Source organism: Rhododendron vialii, chromosome 13a, assembly GCF_030253575.1.
Source record: "Rhododendron vialii isolate Sample 1 chromosome 13a, ASM3025357v1".
Lineage (NCBI taxonomy): Eukaryota > Viridiplantae > Streptophyta > Magnoliopsida > Ericales > Ericaceae > Rhododendron > Rhododendron vialii.
Window position 1 is genome coordinate 9231531 of NC_080569.1, and position 7122 is coordinate 9238652.

The 7122-nt window shown below is 41.1% G+C and overlaps 1 pseudogene; it reads right to left on the minus strand.

Annotated features, from left to right (window-relative positions):
• Nucleotides 1–6450: 6450 nt before the first annotated feature.
• Nucleotides 6451–7122, minus strand: LOC131314763 (heat shock cognate 70 kDa protein 2-like; annotated as a pseudogene).

Sequence of the window (7122 nt, forward strand, 5' to 3'; positions counted from 1 at the left end):
TTACAATGCTCGCATGTCAGTCGATCACGTGTTCCGCCTTTCTTCTTGTCATTACTCTTGAAATTCCTTTGACCATTAGTGTTGCTTTTGGATGCAAGAGCAGCAACTTCAGGGACATGGATTGTAGAAACAATGTCCCTTTGTCGTTCCTCTTGTACAAGCAATGAGAAAACTTTATTGATGGTGGGGAGTGGCTCCATTAACAAGATCTGCCCTCAAACCATGAAATAGGACTCATGGAGTCCCATAAGAAATTTCATGGTCCTTTGACGTCTTTGGTATTCAAGTACCTCCATCATAGCTCCACAAGAACATGAGGGTGTAGGAGAAAGTGCATTAAGTTCGTCCCACATACCCTTCAACTTTGTGAAGCATGTGCCGACAGACATCATGTCCGGTGTGAGATCATGAATCTCACGCTCGATTTGAAAAAGATGAGGTAGTCTGGGAAAATCGTTCCTTAAGGTCCTTCCACATTGCTTGGGCTGATTCGGAGTAAATGACGCTTGCAGCTAGATCCTTAGAGAGGCTGTTGAATAGCCAATAACAACTTTTACAGAAATGAAAAGCTTTTACTGAATTGGAACAAACGTTACAATACAATGAAAGGGGTCCCAGCTATTTATACCAAAAACCTTAATCAATCTCAACAGAAACTTACTTAGCGTAACAAACTTTCTAACTACTTTCCTAACAGAATTAGTGGAGCATTAGTGGAGCGGGGAAATGAGCTATAACAGTTGGCTCATCTATTGACTCAGCTTGGACCTCAGCTTGAGCTGTGTTGAACTGAGTTGGTTATCAGCCTCCCGCAAGCTGATGGGGGCACTTGTGCTACCATTAGCTTGCCACGAAGAAGAAGAAAATGATCACTAGTTAGAGGTTTAGTAAAAATGTCAGCAACTTGAAAACCAAAGGGCACATGCCTAACTTGCAACTGTTTGTGACTGATCTTTTCTCTGACAAAATGGAAGTCCACCTCAACATGTTTGGTACGTGCGTGAAACACTGGATTGGTAGCCAAAGATATAGCAGATACATTGTCACACCAAATAATAGGAGGCTGAAGCAAAACAAGGAACATATAAGTCTTTGAAAAGCTGTAAAAGCCACACAACTTCTGCGGCCACATTGGCTAAAGCCTTATACTCAGCTTCTGTAGAAGAACGAGCAACTGTGGCCTATTTTTTTGCAGACCAAGAGATGAGGTTAGCCCCAAGATAAACACTGTAATCACCAGTAGATCGGCGATCTAGGGCGTCCCCAGCCCAATCAGCATCGGTGAAGGCAGTAAGAGTAAGAGAACTCTTGGTGAAACATAAACCAAAGTCTAAGGTACCTTTGATATATCTGAGAATCCGTTTGACTGCAGTAAGATGCTTTTCCAGAGGGTAATGCATGTGTTGGCAAACAGAATTTACAGCAAAAGCAATCTCTGGACGTGTGAGGGTGAGATATTGGAGGGAACCAACTAAAGATTTGTAGAGCTCTGGATTAGAAATAGGTGTAATACCCTCTAGAGCTGTAGGTTTGAGAGAAGAAGGAGTACTGCAAGGTCTACAGTCCTGCATACCAGCTTTATGCAATATACTAAGAGCATATTTGGTTTGAGATAGAATCACACCAGCAGGAGTAGTAATGGCCTCAATGCCCAGAAAATAATGTAGAGGACCCAAATCTTTGAGAGCAAAAGAAGAACTAAGCTGCTGAATCATGGTGGTAATAAGAGAGCCATTGTTGCCAGTGACAAGTATGTCATCAACATAGACTAGAATATAGATCAAATCTTTGTCCTTATGGTATACAAACAAAGAAGAGTCAGCTTGACTATTCTGAAAACCAAGAGACAGTAGACATTTGGAAAGCATATCATACCATGCCCGTGGGGCCTGTTTAAGACCATAAAGGGCCTTATGAAAGTGACACACATGAGTAGGAAACTCAGAACTAACATAACCCTGAGGTTGCCTGAGATAGACTTGTTCTTGAATAGTTCCATGAAGGAAAGCATTTGAAACATCTAGTTGTCTAATAGACCAGCCAAAATGTAAAGCCAAAGTCAAAACCACCCTCACAGTAGGTTGTTTTACAACAGGACTAAATGTTTCTGTGTAATCGATACCCTCTGTTTGCTGAAAACCTTGAGCCACTAACCGTGCTTTGTATCTAGCCACTGAACCATCAGAATTTCTTTTAATTTTAAAAATCCATTTGCACCCAATAATTGGAGCATCAGAAAGAGGGGAGACAAGGGACCAAGTGCCCTGTGACATGAGAGCAGTGTATTCTTCAGACATAGCCTGTCTCCATTCAGGAAAGGTCATTGCTTCTTTAAAAGAAAGAAGTTCTGTAATAGGAGGAGTATGAGTCAGAAGAGAGAAAGGGATTTTAGGAACAGAAATACCATTTTTGCTTCTTGTAAGCATGGAATGAGTAGGAACCAAGGGAGGAATAGAAGGAGCAGGAGAAGAACAGGAAATAGGACTGGACAAAGTGGAATAAGAAGGACTAGCATGTGGAAGAACAGGTGAAGGATGAGATGAAGATAAAGGAGCATGTGGTGAGATAAGGGAAGTATGAGAAGGACTTGCTGCAGAGATGGGAAATGTAGAGGGAATAAGAAAATGAGGAATAGAATTAGAAGAAGAAGAAACTGAAGATGCAGGCTGAGAAGTAGAGATGAGAGTATGATAAGGAAAGTCATGTTCAATAAACTTCACATGTCTAGAAATATAAACCCTATGAGTAAGGGGATCTAAACAACGATAACCTTTTGTGCCTGCACAATAGCCTAAGAAAATGCAGGGTGTTGACCTAGATTCAAGCTTATTAGAAGAATAAGGCCTGAGCCAAGGGAAGCAACAACATCCAAATGGTTTAAGTGCCATATAATCTGGAGCAACATGATAGAGTCTATGAAAAGGAACATCAAATTTGAGGGAAGAATGAGGTAAGCGATTGATTAGGAACACAGCTGTGGTAATGGCTTCAAGCCAAAAACCAATAGGAAGATTAGCCTGTTGAAGAAGAGCAATGGCCGTTTCCACAATGTGACCATGCTTTCTTTCAACCAGACCATTCTGTTGAGGGGTGTGAGGACAAGTGGTTTCATGACAAATGCCAAACTGAGCAAAGAAAAATGTCATTACTTTGTTAAGAAACTCACCCCCTCTATCAGATCTAAAAGTCTTGATAGAGGAGTGAAAATGATTAGACACAAATACGTTAAAAGCTTTAACATGAGTTGAAACTTCAGCTTTAGACTTCAGAGGAAATAACCAGCAATATCTAGTAAAATCATCTACTAAGAGCAAGTAGTATTTATAGCCAAAGAAAGATAATACAGGAGAGGGTCCCCAGACATCAACATGTAAGAGATCAAAAGGAGCAGAGGTGTGGCTAGAGGAAACCGGAAAAGGAAGTTTATGACTTTTGGCTTTATTACAAGCATAACAGTCTACGCTAGGAAAAGAAGAAACAGACAAGTTGTATTTATTTGACAAATGCTGAAGCAAAGCACCATGAGGATGACCTAACTGCCTATGCCATAATTCTGCAGTAGAAGAATTGCTGAGAAGTGCAGTAGCTTGGGTAGGGGCTCTAGAAGAAGGCAGAAGGGGATAGAGACCCTGGTGGCAGGGGCCCTGATGTAACACTTGGTGGGTATGTTTGTCCAGAATGAGATAGCCAGAGGAGTCAAAAATGATTCTACAATGATTGTCCAAGGCAAAATGATATACAGAGAGTAAATTGTGTGATATTTGAGGAACATGAAGAATATGATTAAGATGAAAAGAGTGAGATGGAGTCGGAAGCAAACCTTTACCTGAATTAGTAACAGAGATTGTCTGACCATTGCCTACTGCCACAGTAGGAGGTGGTGGCGTAGTAGATGGGGCTGTGATATAAGTCCCATTATTAGTCACATGAGCAGTAGCACCTGAATCAAAAAACCAAGGACCAGAAGAAGAAGAACCCTGATCACCATAGATGTTTGGACCAGCTCCTATCTGTCCAAAAGAAGACATTGAAGTATATTCTGAACCAAAACCAGAAGGATAGCCTGAACCAAAATAAGGAGCTGCAGAATAACTTGTTCCAGAGTGAGAAGATGGAGCTGTACTGCCAGTGAGCATAAGTGCATGAGGTCTAGGTGATGAAAATCCCTGGGCATGAGAAGATGGATAACCGTGGCCTTGTGGAGATGGATAACCTTGGCCATGAGGGAAAGAATAACCTTGACCAGGTGATGATCCAAATTGACCAAATCCCTGTCCATGAGGTAAAAACTGAGAGTTGTATCCAAAAGAAGGTGGTCTATACCCCAAATTTTGTCTATAGTAACAGGTGGAAGCTTGATGATTAAATCTCCCACAAATTTGACAGCTACCAGTTGGGAATGGAAAATCCGTAGGTAAACTATTTTTGGAGAAATAAGGACCTCTTGGTCTATTCTGATTTCTGTTAAACCCAAAACTGTTCCTATGTCCACCAAAATTGTTTGGACCAAAACTGGAATTAAAGTTAGGCATCTGCATCTGTGAAGAAGAAGGTCCAAACTGTGGTGCCTGTGGTCCAAACTGCATAGGATATTGAAAAGAACTAGCAGATGATGCTATTGTAGGATTATGAGTCCCAGACGTGTGAACTGCAGTAGTAGAACCTTGACTAACAGATCCTTGATGTTGAGTAAGCAAGATAATAGATGAAGAGGATGCATCTAAAGAATGATCTAGGTATAAATCTTCTGACATAAGCATAGCAGAAACTGCACTAAACGATAAAGGTGTGGTAGCACATTGTGTTCTAATCGTTTGTTTGAGAGACAAGTAGTCCTCAGGCAACCCATTCACAGTATGAAAGACAATCTCTCCATCATCCATAGTAGATCCAGATGCTTCTAGTTTCTGGACAATTTCTTTAACAGAATCCAAGTATTTCTCCATAGTCGTTGTTTTCTTAAGGCTATATAGACGTTTTTTGAGATCAAGAAGATGTGTTTGTGAAAGAACATTGAACTTTACTTCCAGTTTAGTCCAAAGTTGAAATGTGTGATGAGAGCCGACAACATGAGGTAAAATTGAAGGTGAAAGAGTAGCCATAAGACAAGACAAAAGCATTCTATCAATGGTTTGCCAACGCTCAAAGCTAGGGTTAGGGATCTTGTTCCCAGTAGCATCTTGAGTTTCAGGTGTTGGTATGACAGAAGATCCATCGGCAAATTCAAAGAGTGAATTTGCCTTCAAGGCGTTTTCCACTTGTGACTTCCAGGCGAAGTAATTTGAGGAATCGAGTCGAATTGTGATGAAAGATTGAAAATTGGCAATGAGGAAAGTAAGAGAAGCAGGTAGATACTCATCTGATTGAGACGATGCTGAAGCTGAAGCTGTCATGATGGAGAATTGAAGAAGACGATGATCAATTGGAAGAAGAATCGAAGAGAGATCTGGATCGGACTTTCGCCTTTTATGGCTCTGATACCATAACAACTTTTACAGAAATGAAAAGCTTTTACTGAATTGGAACAAACGTTACAATACAATGAAAGGGGTCCCAGCTATTTATACCAAAAACCTTAATCAATCTCAACAGAAACTTACTTAGCGTAACAAACTTTCTAACTACTTTCCTAACAGAATTAGTGGAGCATTAGTGGAGCGGGGAAATGAGCTGTAACAGTTGGCTCATCTATTGACTCAGCTTGGACCTCAGCTTGAGCTGTGTTGAACTGAGTTGGTTATCAGAAGTAACCATGTTATTACAACGAATCCACTGGTTGAAAAGTGCATCTGTCATGGCTGGTTTGAGAATGGATCCATCGATGAGACCCACCTTATTTTTGGCACTTAATGCCATGACTATAGCACGACTCCATGTGGTATAGTTGTCGCCTGTCAATGGTTGGGATACCAACATGACCCTAGGTTGATCAGAAGGATGGAGATACAAAGGATGAGAGGGGCTCCCATACTCTTTGGGAACCAGAGGACGGGAGCCAGTGACTAGAGTTGTATCTCCCATCTTAATGCTATCGGAATGAAAAGAAACCTATCAGAATGGACAGCTTTTGATTTGAGCAGAAAATGGTCTGCAGGAGCGTTATTGCTCTGATACCATGACAAATATTGAATTGGTTTTGAATATCATCAGTTATGTATTGCCTTCACTGACTTATATACACAATAGTACATCAAGATCTCCTTCAATCAAGGAAGTTACAATCAAATCTCCTAATCCTAGAATACAATCAAAGTTACAATCAAATCTCCTAATTATAGGATACAATCAAGGAGAGATATGCAAGATTTATAGAGAGATATATGGTTCTTATCATTTTTGGTCCCCAACGTATTAGCGAGCTGCCAATTTCGTCATCAATGTGCACATTTAACCAATTTGGTCCCCAACATTTAAAATGTGTGTCTAAATGATCCCTAACACTAACGTTGTTTAGTTCAGCTCCTCGAACCTGGCCCGAGTAATAGTCGCGCAATAGTCAATCCCCTCGTATAACGCATCGATCTTGATCGTAGTTTCAGTTGTCGACAAAAGATTCCTCTCAACTCTTTCACAACTAGTCCTCAACCTTCTTAAAGTTCTTGGGTTTCCACTTATATCCTTTTTATTCTTCCTCGATCTTGAATTCCTAAACGAAATGGTACACCATCCTGTTATCAAAATCTTCACCCCCCAAATGCGTATCCCCACTAGTGGCTTTAACCTTGATTTTACCATCTTCAATGGTTAGTAGAGAGACGTCGAATGTTCCACCCCTGAGATCGAATACGAGCACGTTTTTCCAACCGGTGCTATCAGCTTTGTTGTCAAGACCATAAGCAATGGCGGCAGCCGTTGGCTCGTTGATTATCTGCACGACGTTGAGACCGGCAATGACTCTGGTGTCTTCGGTGGCTTGTCTCTATGAATTGTTGGAGTAGGCGGGGAAAGTGATGACAGCATTTTTTATTGTGGTGCCGAGGTGGCCTCTGCTATTTCTCTCATTTTTACGAGGACCATGGAGGAGATTTCTTCGGCAGAGAATTGTTTCTCTTTGTTCTTGTATACTACTCCTATCATGGGTTTGTCGTCTGAGCAGGGTGTGACCTTGAACGGTCATAGCAT